General features: G+C 27.9%; 1 protein-coding gene across 1 annotated transcript in view; it reads left to right on the top strand.

The window, feature by feature from the left end:
* The window catches only part of RpL10Ab (ribosomal protein L10Ab), a 513017-nt gene that overhangs the window by 10887 nt on the left and 483232 nt on the right, over positions 1-18898 (top strand). The gene's annotated exons all lie outside the window — the stretch shown is intronic.

Raw genomic sequence — 18898 nt, 5'->3', positions numbered from 1 at the left:
TTAATTTATAGTTTTATTATTACGTATTCTTCCTGGAAAATAAAATATTTTTGAATATCATTTACAGAAAAAATTATTTACATTTTTAGTTTATCTGTCTAAATATATTTGCGCAAACATCTACTTTTCGAGTACATTTAATTATAAAATATCTTATGCATTGATATGATAGCTTATTTGATAATTTATCTTAAAATAAATTATCAAATAAACTTTTGAATTTATTTTAAAAAGAATTCAAGATTTATAAATGAATTTATACAGAATTTAAATTAAATACATTTATTTTACCAGAATTTTTTCCAAATTTCAAAAAGAAAACCATTGCAATTTTTAATGTTACATAAATCTAAAATATTAAATTTATTTCAAAAACACTTAATTTATTTGTTTAATTTAACAATGAGTTAACTAAACAAATTAATTTCCAACAAAGTTTGACAAATTATTATTTACGTTAATATACACTACTTCGGTTTTTAAAAATTAAGTAAATTTTCTCTGTTATATTTCATCGTAATGAAAACAGCCATCAGTATAAAATATTTTAGATAATTTATACAAAATTAATGATAATTTGGTACAATCTTGTACATTTCTTCAGTAAATGAGATTGAATTCTACCTAAATAAGCTTCGATTTTTGTGTTTATAAATTTATATTTTTAAATATTTATGTATGCATCTATCTATGCATGATGAATAGAAGATAACTTGTATGTATCTATATAAACATGATGGATAGAGTAAAGGAAATTCGAAAGGAAAGAATTTGCAGGAAAAAATTGAAGGAATAGAAATAAATGAAAACAAACAAACAAAAAAACTATTTATATATATATATAAGTATGTATGACTCTCAATTTGGGTGGGAAATAACTTTGTCAGAATAAAAAATATCCTAAAAACAACAATATATAATGTACTGTACAGTACATACAAACTAATTATTATGTATATTATCATATATACGTCATATAGTAATGTAAACAAACGTATAAACACACACGTTAAAACAACTTACATATATAATTATTATTTAGAAACAATTGTCTTTAAGTCTAATAAAAATAAAATGCATAAATTTTAAATATTTATTTAAGCTTATTGAGTGAAAATATATCACAAAAAACACATGTTTTTTATAAAACTTTCCTAATACTTTAGACTATTTAACTTAGAAAATGAAAAACACTTGAACTAGAATGAAAACAAAGAAATGGATTCCACAAGTTGACATAAAGAATTATTCAATACGAATATAAAAGAGAGCGCTTTTAACTTAAAAAATATTTTTAAAAATTATATTTTTTAGTTTAGAAATTAACAATAAATTAATTTATTAATTATAGTCAGACTTTCTGTGGAAATTCCATATATAAATTGATTTGGTTGAATTACATGATATTGATCTAGAAGAAATTCTTCTATTTTTTTAGCTCGTTAGAAAAATATATAACCATTCAAATTTATCTAACGTCTTAGTACAAATTTAAATAAAACACGAAGCATTCATACCGTATTAAAGAAAAAATTTAAATATGAAGAATTATTATTACTTTCTGCAAATTTACTATTTTTTTAAATACATATATACAAATGACTTTCATCCATTTACATTAATATTTAAAAAAATAATGTAAGATATGATTTTAATATTTGGAAAAACAAACAACATAATTTATAAAAACTTCTCCATTTTGATACGTTTTTAATTTAAAGAAAAAGTTAACATCCTTTAAAAATAATTCAAAAAAAAAAGAAAGAATAAGGGGACTTTCTTTACTGCCATCTAAAGGATATTATTAGAACTAAAGTATTAATTTATTTCGATTTTTTATTATTCTTTAAACAGGAAATGCGATTAAAAATACATCTAAAAACGATCCATCTAAAAAAACTATTAAGAAATTTTTTCTTTCTCGTCTCCCATTAATGAAAAGTTCAAAATATTTAAAAGGTGCTTAGAGTTGCAAAATTATAATAATTTGAACAATTTTATTTTCTGATTATAATTATCTTTTAAATTTCAAATTATTTCTAGATAAGTTAATATTTATTGAATATACTTTATTATTATATTTTAATCTAAATTATTTTACATTAATTGGAAAAAAATTTAGTTTTATTATGTCTTCAAATACGTTACAAAAAAAAACAGAAAAAAAATAGAAGAGTAATTTAGACTATTAAGTATCCATTAGTCTCTTCACCATTAATTACGAAAGATAGAAGGGCAATCATTAATTAAATATATTTGTTTTTAATTAAAGGATGTCTTACTGTGTTAAATTCTCTTTATCTTTGCTTTTTAATTATTTTTTATATGCACAGATTAACGGTGTTTGCACACGTTTTTATCCATTTGAAGTGAATTTACACATTAAAATAATGAAATTCATAGTTTGTTACTTCGAGAATAAAGAAATTTTGCTAAATATTTTTTAAATTATACTTTTGAAATATTAGATTTTAATGAATGATACAGTATTCTAATTTCAAAATTTATATTTTAAATATTGAACTTTTCAATCTGTCAAGTTTTTTCTTCTAATTGTAAAAAAATATGTTAATAATATTTCGAAATTCAAATTTGTGATTTTGAATCTTGAACTGTTTTTTCTTGGTTATATTAAATTTATAATTTTTTATACATAATTAACTGCGGCCTAATCAAAATAGGAGACCCTTTATAAATCAGAAAATTCCATCTCATTTCAGAGGGATCTCTTGTATCATAAATTGCATAAATTCAATGTAAATGCACAAATATATATATACATATACACACAAATACATTAACGTTTACACTAATTTAAATCGTGTAAATACCATTAACAAAAAGCAATAACAAAGGAACAATTTTAACTTCTAACACTGTAGATTAGAAACTAAAAATCTGCAAGTTCCTCTTTACTAGTCTGCTCCATTCTTGGCTTTCTTTTCCAATTAACAATCACAAAATTGCTATTTTCGATATTATGATTACAACTGATGAATAATACACAATACACTGCATTTTAATAAATTCATTTTAAGTAGAAAAAGTTTCTGCTAAAGTCATTAATTATTAAAATACCTTTTCACGTGAAATATTTTAAATTTTTTAATGTGCGCAATACTGAATTTAGAGTCCTAGTGCCCTGGTCCCAATATGCTTTGATGACCCTCCCTTGTACTGTATAATACGTTGAAATTTACAAGACATTCCCATTATTGTGTACCATTTATTATAAATTGAATTACTTCTTCAATGCATTTGAAATGTTTTAGTAAATTTCAAATAAATTTTAAATTAGTAAATAGTAAATTTACTGTAAATTCATGCACTGATAACGGGAAATAAGGTATTAGTTCTAAAATTCTTGGACTAATGCCTAGAACTCGGAGACCCGAATTTATTAATAATATTTTTAATTTTTATGTGAAACATCTTTTTGTGTACGATTACAATAAAGTAAAATAAAAACAATTTCAATTGCAGTTGTAATGTTGATAATAGAACAGAAATTCTACAATTTAATTATACAATATATATTCCATGACATAAAATCAATTTATATTTAAAATTATAAATAATTTCACAATGAAATTGTTTTTTTAAACAAAAATTGTTTGTATGGAAAATATAATTATAATTAAAATATTAAACATAATTAGATTTTTAAGAATTAACTCTTAAAATATTCTAGTAATAAAAATTAGTTATATTTCCATATTAAAACTGTTACAAGTTTTAAGAGTTTGTTACAAGTACATTGTGCATATAAAATTTAATTAATTTAAATAGTAACAAATGCAGATAATGAAATAAATTATCATTATAAGTTTAAATTCGTTGGTTTGTACGCCTAGAAGCAGTAGACATAGGTTACCAGAAAGCAATTCCTGGACAAAATCCAAGAAAGACCAGCTGCGTTTGTCTTAAAATCTATAATTCAAATATTAGCATAATGTTCTTGTTTATCATGAATAGCCAAGGAATGAAATTCACATTTGCGAATGAGGTAACGCGAAAATAAGAAGCTCACCCATTTCCAATGCGTTGGCGCTGATCAGTTTTAGCAACGTTCTTACTACAATTCAAAATTTTATTAATGCCAAGATGCAAATTTGCAAAAATTTTTAAAGTATAAGTCTTTTTTTTTTGTTTAAAAACCTAAATAAAAAAATTATGTTATAAATTCTAATTGAATTGAAAAATTCATCTAAGTTTGAATATAAGTATATTAAACTTAACTGAGTAAATGTTCATTAAGTTGTAGAATCATTAAAGATTATATCGAATAATCAATATAAAAATGTCAGTTGTTGCTGGAGAGAGCTTGTTACCAGTTGCTTAGCGCTAAAACAATGTTATTCTGCAACACAATTCTTTATTTAATTTTGTTTAAAATGCATATCATATTTTATTTAAACATTTAAAGCACTTTTAAAGAAGCTTAATTCATTTTATATAGAATTTTGTATATTAGATTAATTGGGCTATAATTTGAAAAAAATTACACATAAATTCCCACTGCCGTCCGTCTGTCTTTCGTTAGTCTCGAAAAAAAGAGTTATATAGATGATCGACGAAACCAGATATAAAAACCTTTGGAACAGGAGGCTCCGATTAACTGTGTAAAAACTTCTAATACAAATCACGTTATTTCAATTCAAAACTTTCCCTGGAAGGTGTTAGATGACCAGCAAGACTCTATTTGTTAAAGGAAAAGTATGATGTACTGGAGCAAGCCGCAACTAATTTGAGGCGGAGAGGACATATTTTAAATTAAATTAAATAAATTAAAAATATGATTAAAAATTGCAGCTCGGCATTGTGACGAGGTCACAATAAATAATTGCTCGTTGTATTTATAATTGTTGAGCTCAGTAAACGATGCAAGTGAGGGTGCGCCGGAAGGTGGACGCACCTCCTTTTTCTCGGCTTACAGGTCCGTTAGACCTGCCCACGTCAAGATGGCGGTTTGGATGGGTTACGCGTTACGCGTTACGCGAGTGGAGGAAGTGGATGGGTTCGACGGTAGAGCGGCGGCGATATTCGAATAAAGGACATCACAACTGATAATAACAACAACAACAATTTATTAATGCTAACACTACCGTTATAATAGAGGCGAGCTACTGTCGCCTAAGTTCGGATACGCGGAGGGAGAGTTTACACGATTTTGGGCAAGTCATACCTCGTAATCCTTTCGTTTTTGTGAAGGGGTTGAGATATCCTCGGGTATCCTTTGGTAGACGTCGGGACGCGCACACACTAGCCAAGGGACACTACGTAACCGACCCCTTTTCCCGCTCTCGTCGCCCTTTTATCGTCTCGGTCACGTTTCTCCGTTACACCAACCAGCATTATTCGAATGTTGTTTCTCATGATTCATGTTTTCTCCGTGGGAACCAAACAATAAAAGATTTTATTATTAACGGTTTAATTCCGGCGGGTTCGAATTTTCACACAAGCAACAGTTGCATCGTTCTATGAGTAGATTGGACTTAAAGTTTTGTTTTAATCTTATTTAAAATAATTTTTTTAAAGATTAGCTTGAATTTTAAAGAAATAGTGAAGAGATTTATTGGTATTAAAGATTAAATAGTTTATACAAAGCCCGCATCTGTTACAAACGTTCGCATCGATGGGTGGTCAGCAAAATGACGAAAGAGCGCATTATTAAGTACAGATGTAGCCTAAGAGCAATTTATCATATACTGCTAGCTAACTTACAACTCCATATGGACACGTTTTAGCCCATAAAAAATTAATATTTTTATAAATTTAAAATATAATACTGAAATTCTATGTAAATAATGAATTTGCAAGGCGACATCGCGTCGAAATTTAGCTTAATAAAACCAAATTTTATTCGAGTCAATAAAAATATTCAAATATAGAATGATAAATTTGCAAATTTAATAATATCAAAAACATTTTAACATTTTATTTGATTTAATGTAGATCTATCTCGTTTATATTCGTTTAATGCCTATCTTCATACAAGCAATGCTTGAAATTGTGTTTAGAACAGTGACTAAAAATAAAAATTGTATAAAATAATAATATAATAAGTGAATTTCCTATAAAAACGAAAACAAAATAATAATTGTTCATTTAAGATTAAAAATGCGTATTAGTTTCAATTAATTTTTTAAAATTTTTAAATCTAGTAAAAACACCAACACAGGATCAAAGGAAATAAATCTAAAATTACTTTTTAGACTCAAAAATAGTAATGGAGTTTCCGTGTTTACATTCATAAATGCCTTACGCTAAACAAATAAAACAATAAAAAATCTGTCTAAAATTGATCTACAAAACGGAAAATAAATATCGGAACCGAATGATTTACTATATAAAATACTGCTATAAACTGAAAACCTGAAGACTTTTTGATCAACCAATCATGATTGACCAAAGAACTTCTCGCATTTCAATCACGGTTCTTGGCAATTAGAGTTACAGCTTATCATTTTTTTTTCTATACTATTTTCATTGTCTGGAAAGCGTAATGGTGACAATACAACATTGTTGTTTCTCTCCAACTCTCTAGAAGAGTTATCGATACAAACATAACCCTCTATAAAACGAAAACCTGCCAGTACGGAAAATTCTGTCGTTATCGTCGCGTTTTAAACAGGTTATACTGTATATACGAATGAAATCATCCATACGATGGTGTGAAAGCGAATTATCTAAGCTGAAAAATCTTGGTTCAATTTTGTTTTTGGTAGACTTTAGGTGAATATCTTTCACATTTATGAAGATAGACGTAGCCATATTCCGGGAAGAGGCAAGAGGAGTCATGCTCTCTTAACCAAAAATGAAGAATGATAAATAAATAAAATATTATATAAAAGCAAATAAAACATTTATTCCTGACATATATTTTTATTTGTATTTTTAGATTATATGTGTTTTCCTTTTTTTTAAATAAAACTAAAAAAAAAAGAGAAAAGTTTATGCACAAACCCATTTTCGATGCTCCCTTATGTTGATACCTGGATATGCTACTAAAGATGGATATAAGAATATAAAAGTCATTACATTAAAATGTGAAAGTAGGATAAGTACATTTTTTTAACTCTGAAATCTCTCATGAATAACAAATATGCTGTGTACTTTGATCTGTATCTATTATTGTTCAAACTAAACTTATTGAATGCTAATAAATGTATAAAATCCTAGTAAGAAAAATGATTCAAAAGTGCCTACATAAAAAATAAGTTAAATATTTTTTAGTGAAATATTTGATTTCGTTTTCTCTCCTGCTCATAAAACTTGCTTCTTTTTACACTTAAACATGCCATTATTATTGAGTTAAATAATTACGAGAAGAAACGAACATAAAGTTTTTAATATAGGCTATTTAATGTTTAATTTCACTGTACCAAGCTTAAATTTATTAAATGTTGCAACCATATTTTGTTTATTGAATAATAAATTAAATTTATTTAGTGGATTCTTATATAGAATAACGTAAAAAGAGAACATATTCTGGTATCTACAATTTTTGATAAACAATGAAAATTTTCAGATTAGCGTTCATACAGAACTATAATCGGGTGACAAAATAAACATTCAGCTTTGTAAATACAATTTGAAAAATGTTATAAAAATTATAATTAAAATATTACACGGAGATATTTCAATAATTTTACAGTGCCACAAAAATATTTTTAAAAGTTTTTAATTCATAAAGTTGAACTTTTTATACTGACGTTAATATTTTATGGAAGAACAATTCGTTTTAATTACAGCTACGGGCTTTTTAAGCATTTTAAATATTTTACTTATTTCTTGTAGAAGAAGGCTAAATTATTTTTGTTGAAAGTAGTTCGTCAATTCGAAATTAAGAATAACTCAGAAATTACTTAGTACGGCTTACACGACAGCGGTTAATCGGGATTAGATTTATCCCTATGAAAATGACAGAAAGTAAAATGATCTTTACACCGAATAGTGATGAGAGATATTTCACTACCGTGATTATTCAGTCACGATTACTGAAAAGTCACAAGTAACGCCAATGACATAATATTCCAATACTCGGTGAGCGGTGATTTTTTGTACGTTACCAATGGTGAACTAAAAAATGGCGACTATTCTAGCAGATGAGGCTAGTAGTCAGCCTAGAGATTAGAAATGAGTCAGCCTGAGCTGGAAGAATATATGTCATATTAAAGGAAAGGAAGGAGTTGTGTGAAAATTGACAAATGGATCTGATCTCTTACTACTGTTCTGTTTTTTACATTTTTAAAACGTTTTTATAACTATCTTTATCATAAGTAATTTTATTATTTTACTTTTTTTTTATAAATTTCGTTACTGTGATCCATGTGTCGACTTCCACATGTTTCTTTCCACCCCTTTCATCTTATCTCTCACTGACTCATGTCTACTCTTTTCCTGCGCGGACTATAGTTTGTAGTACTTTCTAAATCTAGAGCAACGGTCTGCATCTTCCTGACCTCACGAACCACTAAAATCACAATTTTGAATCCCGCGGACCACTATCATGAATTTTTTTAAATGATACAAAATCTGTAGTATAAGGATTATAAAATTTGAATTTTACTATATTAATATGAAACTTGGGTGTACTATAGATTACTATCTACAGAATTTCAGGACTTTGATTATATATTGGAACTCAGGGGACCGAGACGAGTTCAACGGTACCCTACTTTTGGACCGGAGACGAAAAATAAAAAAGTTATCATACTTTTTCACTTACCATACTTTTTTAATGCTCTCATGAAGTCGGCACCATAGTTGCTAGTGCTGCCATCTTGCGGTAAAGTCTGCAAACCATGACGTCGGACTACGGTCATCTCCAGTAGGGTTGAACACGCGATACGAGAGCGGAGAGAGCGACGCGACTTCCGATCATCGCGCGATCGCCATTTCGGTTAATGTTACTTATGGCAGCGAACGTGGCGGCCGTTCCGACTGTTCGTGCTCTCGACTGACCTCCCGGAGGGGAGCCGCCGGCAAGCCGCCATGTGCTAAACGTTACCAGTTATTGATTCACGGTAGTTATTGAACAAAGTAAAAAAAAAAAAGGGGGAAACGTCTACTAAAGGCAATTTTAACGGCAAACGACGCGACTCCCGATCGCGATAGCGAGGCCGACTTAACGGTGAGAGCGACGCGACTCCCTATCATCGCGCGATCGCTGGAAAAAAGTATGATAACTTTTTTATTTTTCGTCTCCGGTCCAAAAGTAGGGTATCGTTGAACTCGTCTCGGTCCCTTCAGTTCAGATATATACTCAAACTCCCGAAATTCCATAGATAGTAATCTATAGTACCCTCTGAAACTTGCTTGTTTAATTATAACAATTATTAATACAAGCTTGAAATTCATTGCTTATTATTTGAAATAAGTTTATGCATTGTTAGCGCTTTTCCACGAAGAACGACAATCGCACTCACAATATTGTTCATTATTTATTGATAACAGTCGCTTCATATTTGGTTTTAGATTCGAATAAAAAACCCCAATGAGTGAAAAAAGCAACTAAGCATTTTGAATTTCTTTCGTAATACTTCGCGTAACCTTCAGTTGATTAATATCCAAATTTCTCCACGGACCAACCAGTGTCCGTGGACTATTGATGGTCCATGGACCACTGGTTGCCGACCGCTGATCTAGAGCTTTCATCGGCTAAAATAGCTGTAAGAATTCTGCAATTAGATATTTTACTGTTGCAATTGCTGACATTAAACAATGAAGCGATTCTCCTTAGCAACATCATAATAAATCTTTCCATTTTTGATTTTTTTTAATATACTACAAAATTTAACTTATTTGACGGAAATTCGTCTAAATGAGCTTTTTACACTTCTATTAATGCATAAACTTTGTCAATTAAATTTAAAACTTCTCATTTTTATATGTAGTAAAATATTACGTAAATCGAGTTGTTTCGAATGACGAGATAAGATTATGGAATCGGAAAAGGATGTAAACATTGTATACAAAACAAATGGCGTAACGTACAGTACCATTAATGCCACGAACCTGCTTAAAGTAGGTTAACGCTATCGCAGAAATCTTGTTATAAATAGCCCAATTGTTAGAAAAATGATTGGAATTAGTAACTCGGTTCTGTTCAAATGAGGAAAGTTATCGGGTTCAAAGGCTTGATCGAGATTAACTTTTGTCATTTTAAATTTAGTATAAACATAATATATTAATAACAGCGTTTTTACTCGTGTTATTTAATATCGTTATTGAATATATATTTACTTTAGAAAATTGGTATTCAGAAAGCAAAAACTGATTTAAGATTTTAATAAACATAATATAACTAATAACGTAGTTACTAGTAACAACAAAATTTTAATCTCATGCCATTTCTTTGCATTGGAGATTGCAACACAGCCCTTTTGTATTCTCATTTGAGAATTTCTTTTGTTATCAGCTGTTGTAAGTTAGTAATCTTGTCTGTTTTCGAGTTTTAGGATGTTGGGGTAATGTGTAACCACATTTTGTTATTACAACTAAGTTAATTATATTTCCGTCAGTTCTATCTGCTATAGATAGACTGAAAGACTCTCTGATGCACAATTACAGCTTGCTAAATGCACTAGGATGACTTTAAAGCTTAGTGACTTGGACAATGATGAAGTTTTGCAAGCTTAGCTCGACGATGATGATAATTGACTCTGGTGCGGAAGGATTTAATTTTGAAGATAACGTCTGTATGAATTTGTGCATGAAAATGATATAACACTTTCTGATGAAGAGAAATGCACCATCAAGTAAATTATCAGGCAAAAGTGAATTTGCTCAACTGTTGCCTCATCGCATTTTTGTCCTCCTAAAAGAAAAATTGTGCTACGTGTTTCTGGAGTGATGCACGAAAAGTCACTTCAGTTTTAGATGCAAATAACTTACTATTTATGATGCTACGGTACATTCAGTTGTACAATTTACTAACAAAGAATTATATATAATTTGCTTCAAACTGTTTACAAGAATTGCATATATGTACAAAGACAGATTCATTAGTTTTATTTGTTGCAATTATCCCAAATTTTGGGTTCATTGTAACAAATAAAGCTAATTTTCACTTACTATGTCTATTTAATTTAATTGGATGTTTAACTATAATAAATACCAAATGATGGGGTTATCTATAACTCCGTATTATAGTCCGCGCAGCGAAAGAAAAGACACGAGTCAGCGTGAACTGGAAGGGTCTGTGCCAGATGAAAGAGATGGAAATAGACGTGACTAACACATTGGGAGTTGACACATGGATCTGATCTCTCAGCTGTGTCGTTTTTTACATTTCTAAAACGTTTTTATACCATCTTCATCGCTGTTTTATAGTTTTGTTTTATTTTATTTTACTTTTTTGCAAGTTTTATTACTTACTCTTAATTCTAACGTTTCTCACACGTTAATCTTTTATCTGACAGACCTTTCCGTCTCAGGCTAACTTGGGTCTACTCTTTCGCTGTGTGGACTATAGAATTAGCCTACGACTATTTCGTATTAAAGTTTTAGGGAAAATATCCAAATATTGCAGTTGCAGAAGACTAAGTGTTTCAATAATTTACCATTACGAAATATTTCGTAATGGTAAATTATTACTATTTACGTATCTTAATATAATAATTAAGTTTACACGAGATAATGCGCAAAGATTTGAATCTTTACGCATTATCTCATGTAAACTTGATTATTATTGTATTAAGATACGTAAATAGTAAAAATTTAATTATTTAATATATGATGTACTCGTAAAATCCAGATAAAGATAGATCCAGCTTATGTTACACTATAGAATCCAGATATACTTTTTGTTCTATGTAATTTTTGTCTTCACTGTAGACTGTCATCTGAATTAAAAATACGTTTATTTTTTGCCTACGAATGAATTTCTGTTACAAAATTCTATTGGAGTATTTTCGAATTTTCACAAATTTAAAACATTTCTTTTGATCAGAGTCATTAATTTGAAATTTTTTGTTTCACATTCTACGACGATATTCAGCTATTCATAAAATATTTTCTATTGTTCCTGCTAAGATATTTATCTCATTGAAAACTTCAACATCTACATTAATTTTTGGGGCAATAAAACTTTGGATTTTTTCACTTTGTGTACGATTAAATTATTTTATTTTGATACACATTTTTTTACTTTATACTTTATACATAAATCTATCATTAATACTTTGTTACAATGAAGACTTTTTAAATTTATCAACTCGCCATACATATTTATAGTAGCAGTGTAACATTAATTTTAACATCGTCAATAGTTTATTTCCATTCATAATTCATCTTACATAACTTTACAGAATTTTTCATCCGTTTATGACTGAATATTACAAAAAATTCATTTGATCTAAATAAGTTTTTATTGTAAATATTGTAGCCTACTCTCTCCCCAAAATTATGTAATTGTTCAACTGTATGAATAATTAATGTTTATTCATGTTCGATCGTACATTTTGTTAAATTTGTCAGGTAAAATTAATAACAGCGTTTTTACTTGTGTTATTTAATATCGTTATTGAATATATATTTACTTTAGAAATTTTGTATTTAGAAAGCAAAAACTGCTTTAAGATTTTAATAACTTTTTCTTTTCGATTCATGAAAACAGAAGTAAAATCAAATAATATACTTATAAATTTTAAACACTTCGGTTCTATTTTATATAAATTGATACCGAATTGTTTAAAATTTATATAAAACCTAATGTATTATATATATATATATATCATTTTACACAAAATATAATATTTTCATTCTAAAGTTTAAACTGGCTAGAGGCTACAAAAACGAATGTTTCTTACAGTTGTATAGCAAACTGTATAATAAATTTTACTCCTGAATAACGCAACTAGAAAAATAAATCATTTTAATATATTTTAATATAAAAAAACGCTTCTATTGGTTTTGTTTTTCGAGGTTGGATGCAGTGATATATATAAGTGGGGGATGGTCGCACCCCCACTTATATATATCACTGCATCTACATACTCATTGTGATTAAATTCTACATTTGGTTACGTTTATGAGGTTAAGTGGATGATGAGAGTCTACCCCCTCTAAAACATCATTAAAATGCATTGTCATCTGATTTAGCTGTCTTCAAAGTTTCAGCCTTTTACCTTAATTAGAAGTGGATGAAATTTGAGTTGCAAGTTTCGAAAACACGGAATAAAGCAAGTTAAATAAAACATTTGAAATATATATATACATTTTACAAACACCTTTTAAACAAATTCTTAATCTTTAAAAAAGATAATTTACTAAAATCAACATTAATTATATTCGAAATTTCGTTCATTTCTACTTGCATTTTGGAACAAGAACAGGTGAATTTTTCAAATTTAAAAATAAAATTTTAAATGTAATTGCATTAAAATCATAAAATAATTCCATATTTATTATTTATTATATAATAAGAATAATTTAATATTGTTTTATTTTATTTTATATTTGTTTTACAAAATAGAATAGTATAAAATAATAAAACAAGTTATTTAGAGTGAATTTAATATGGTGTAAAATAACTTAATTTTATTTTCATATTTAAAAAAAATCTTATAGTAATGATTATTAGTGGAGCCAATTTTTAATTCAATTTTAGCTAAATTTCTATTTTTATTATATGAAAATAAATTTAATATTATTATACAAAAAATTACATTTAGATAAGTATAATAAGTTTCGATAAGTATAATAATCATATATATAGAGCTGCTTTGTTTTTCTATATAGAATGCATGACGGTAATTGAATAAATATGTCTGTCTGGCTGTTTGTTATTATAGAATACTCATAAATATATCTCTACTTAATAAAAGATTTGCTGGAAAAAAATAAGTTGAACGTGTTTTTTAAATAACACTTATTAAAATTACATATTTGTTAAAATTTTCTTTAATTGAATATTTACTGGCATTCATAAAATATTAAAATAGTTTAGTAATGTTGCAGAGCATTGTTTACATTTATTTTTCTATTATTTCTTAATTTTTTTATACTGCAAGAACGTTTGTCCTAGCCCCTCAATATCCGATTGCTCCCATTGAGGATATAGCCGAATTCACAATGGGTATAAAAAAAAGGTCCCCTTAGTACCCACAGGCGGAAAGACCCAAAGAAAAAAATATATATTTTTTATATTTTATTCTTTTACTATTTATTATCTTTTTAAATTCTACTAAAGTTGCTTTTAACGAGAGGTCATTAGCATTTTGAAACTTAAAACAATTTCTAAGAAAATTGATTACTTGAGACGTTTATAACTTAGTTGCAAAGTTATTTGGCATACAAAACTTAAAAATTGAATAAGGTAATATATAAAATAATAAAAAATTTTTAAGTTTTGAGTTAATTTTAATTTGTTTTGTTACTTTTAACTTGGATAAAAAGTGTTTTAAAATAAGAATAAAGCTCGAATCTGCTCACTTAAAAGAAGAATGAAGAAGAAAATTACATGTCTTACAATTCTTCACTATATATGATTCTGGTTGAGAATAATGCATCAATGGATTTAGATAATCCCGAGACGTGAAACAGAGATATGATTTATCACTTTATAATGATAATAGAATGAACGACATTTATCTCAGTATGTGGTTCAATAAAATGATACTTATGAAAAACTACAGATGGAGTGCAATTGCAGCATACATAACCTGTTTAAAGTTTATAAAAAGAATTATAAATGAAAAATATAATTAAATAATTGATTGTTTTACGTGTTCAATTTTTATGTCTATTTAATCAAAAATTAAAACAATAATATTTAGATTAGCTAGATTACTATCAATTATAATAAGATAATTATTTATTCATAATCATATCATGGCATTCTCTGTAATATATATAGATACTGTATATAGAAAAGCAAATTTATGAGAATGTGTAGGAATATAAATGGTTGTTCTTAATTGATGGTGGTGATTTTTCTTTGCCATCCTTATAGTTTTAGTGTCTGCCTGACTGCTGCGATTTATCTTATGTCAATAATGCTTGAAAGCTTTAGGATATCTGCATCGTCCACTTGGTTTAGATAAAGATCACTCTGGTTTTTATCATCGAACTTGCAATCATTGTGAAAGAATAAAGAGAGTCTGTAATCTCAATTGCAGTAGTTGCGAGAAAGAATAAAAGTTGTGAAAAAGTGAAAGCTGAAAATATAAGCAGTACTTCCTATATGTTAAGTATGTTAAGCGTTTTATATGATTTAATTCATTTATTTAAAGTTCATATTTATTTTGATTGAGATGTATAAAGAATTTTCTAACTTAAAAGCATTGCCTAAAATGAAATTATTTATTAGTTTGTTTTGTAGTAACTGTTAGGGTTGCCATATGTTCAAAACTAGAAATTGGGACATTGATAAAAATTAATGGATACTCTGGAAAATAAGTGAATAATGCTAATTAAATTAATATTATTGAGCATTTATTATTATTTTTTATAATGTTACATATTTCACTAAGTTTTTGTTAGAAAACACGGGTGCTTTATTGTAGATCTGGCCGAATTCTTTATGGACATGATTAAATGTAAAGGTCGTCTTAGTGCCCACAAATCGAAAAGAACAAGAAAATGAAAAGCAACCTAGACTACAGCCAGATGTAATCATTGATTAATTCATCATCAATGATTGCACGAAACCATCGCTAGTTCTAAGCCATCGCACAGCAATACGTAAACAAGCGTCTAGTTGCATGAACACATTGGCTGGCTGAGACAGACTTATGCGCCTCTAGAGAGATATATCGAGTGAACTCGTAATCGGTAAGACGAACTAATACGTGTTAACAAAAAATTAGGAAAGAAGCTATGTTTTGTTTTACTCAAATCAAAATTTAAGCTATAGTAATCCATATTGAAACTTATTAAAAAAAATTATTCATTAATTATATATAAAAATAAACATTACTTTGTCTTCTTTTACTTCAATCAGCCAGCCAATGTGTTTCTGCAGCTAGACGCTTGTATACGTAAGGCCACAGAACTCGATGCGCACTCCTAGCTAATCTTTGGCGTGCGCACCTGAGATTCTGAGGACAGTTGGCGCATGCATGCACAACACCTATCGCCTACAATTCTTATTTGTTCTTTTTTAAAATACAGATCGGGACTTTTCGGGGAAATTTTTTCAATTGAGACGAAATGTTCCAAATCGGATAAATTCCGAAAAATTGAGACGTATGGCAATCTCAACTGTACTGTACAATAATATGCTATTGTAATGAATTATCGCAATCATCACAAGAATCTTATTGTGTCCTTGTTTATAATATAGAGATATTTGTTGCTGTTTGAATTTAACTGAAGTGAGCTTGATAACGAAAACACAAATTTAAAATGTTATACATTATTATTTATATACCGTATTTACTCGCATATAAGACGAAGTTTTTATTTATTTATCACAGCTTCAAATTCCTAGGTAGCGAGCGAAAGATTCTTTGCGTTTTTGCAAAAAATTTTTGTGAACCGTGTATTTGCATTTTTTTTCCGGATACTTACCCTCTTGTATTTAAAAACATAAGTATTTTATCTGGGTCGTTTGAATGGTTCTTGTATATTGTCAGGAGTAAAGATGAATTGGATTGAATTCCTGATTGAAATTCCAAAATCACACGGGAGCCCGATATAAGTTTTAATCTATTCCCACGTGAAAATAGATGATTATTCGGAAATCATAATTCGGAGAAACTCATAAGTGTAATCGACAGAGAATGGATTCGACTGTTAAGAATTGGCAAAAAGGTTTCCGATTGTTCAGCTTTACTTGAACAATTATGTTGTCGATTTTACAAGATTTTTCCTTAAAGTTTAAAATGCCAGTAATTTTTGCGAGACAATGTGTTCATTTACGTTCATTTGATATTTTTCTTGTGATTAAACGAAATGAAATTAGAATTGTATTAATAAATCTAATTTTCTTTATTTTGATCTTTAAAATCACACCTCGTCCTATATGCGAGTAAATACGGTATATGATCGTGTTTTATTAATAACATCATTGAGTAACATAATAGATATACAATATACTTATAATCCTAAAGAAAATATTTTGAAATTACAGTAAAGTCTGTGTAAACGGGAATCACTAGATACGAATTACTTTTTTCCGTTTTATCCAGGGCCTGTTTTAGATATGTTTTACTGTTCCTATCAGTGTTAATTTACGTATTTTTGTCAAAATTTCTAACGTTGCATTTTAGAATATAAAATCAATAAAGCTAAAGCTGAACGTGTAGATAGCGTAGGGGGTAAAGTCATCAGCTTATCACCTCGGAAGATTTGGGGCCAGCCCTTTGGAATTTTTCATGGGTAAATCTATCCTACATTTGTCGGGACACCCATAAACTACTTCACCATCCGGTCACCCCCATAGTGAGCTTGATCGAATCCATGAAGAGCATAGAAAAAATCTCTCTTAACACAATAAAATACGAGTATCATTGTTTAATTTAAGTATATCAAAAGTATATAAATTATAAACAAATAAGTATAAATATACATAAAAATAAATTTAATGAATAATAAATAAGAAAAACCAGAAAAAATAAACACCTTTCCTCCTTTATTGTACTGTACAGAACGCTTCTTTATTATAATAAAGAAGCGTTCTGAGCACACTATCAACAAATTTCATTATATAAACACAGAAATGTTTTAATACTAAAACAAGTGGACATTTTGAAATTATTTGTTGGTTGACGTGGGCACATTATATTCATCATAAATCATAAGCATCAAAACAATACAAATTTTACAGAGCCATCAATTTAAATTAATGAAGCAGTGTTAGAACAAGTTAAAATAACATACGTTTTTCCAATAAATAATACAAAAAGTAAAATTGCGATAATTTTTTTAAAAATTTTTTTAGAATAAAACTTTGAATAAAATGTCGAATAATATATTTTAATAAATTTAACAAATGTTTAAGTTTATGTCGTTAGTAAGATGTTTATTATATGGCCATTTACATTATATGCTATGCTTATTATAAGGAACAATTGGAACATCGTATGATAATTTGCTATTGATTGAGTGAACAAATATAAATGATTGCTTACGATATATCGTGTATGGTATATTTAAGACAATTATTTGTTAATGGTCATTTCTGAAATTACGATCATTTCGAAAATGAATATTAACACGTAATTTGATATTAGTAACTGGAAATTTGGTTGCACTTCCTATACACATTTAGGATAATCCATCTACGGAAGTGTCATTAGTATTACAAATATAATAATTTTCAATAGAGTAGAGAAAATAACGAACGAATGTATACAATTCTCAAAAAATATCAACAAAATTCTTATAAAATCTTCGGGAGTTTTCCTCTGAAGATTTTATATGGGTTTTAAAAAATTAATTTATAATTGTTTCTAAACTGAACATATTTAAGTCCTTTTATTATAATGCTTACGTACCGCTACATTAATCCAAGTTGTTGCTTTTATTTTCAATGTATCAAAAATTTCAATTTGATTACTGAGGAAAGCTCTGAATAAACATCAAAACTTAATTAAAAATTGAAAGTTAACAAACGTAAAATACTTAAATGAATGTTAAAATCAAAGAATTTTATTAATTACTTTTCAAAATATTCATCTATTAAATTTTGACGATATATAGACTATATGGTCAAAATTTAATGAAACAATGCGTTATAGTAATGAAAAAAAGCTTTTATTTTAAAATTATTCCTGTCATATACCTTACTTTTCTATTCGGAATTATAATTTTTGCTATATGTTACTATAGGAATTTTTCATTATGCAATTCTTTTGTAACTGATATTTCATTTACTTTATTCTAACGAACGGAATGAAAAAAAAACAAACAAAAAACAAATAACTTATTAATAAAGAGATTTCTTCAA

Source organism: Centruroides vittatus, unplaced genomic scaffold (assembly GCF_030686945.1).
Source record: "Centruroides vittatus isolate TY-2023 unplaced genomic scaffold, ASM3068694v2 contig_912, whole genome shotgun sequence".
Taxonomy (NCBI): domain Eukaryota; kingdom Metazoa; phylum Arthropoda; class Arachnida; order Scorpiones; family Buthidae; genus Centruroides; species Centruroides vittatus.
The sequence above is the reverse complement of the archived record's forward strand: the minus strand, read 5'-3'. Positions and strand labels throughout refer to the sequence as shown.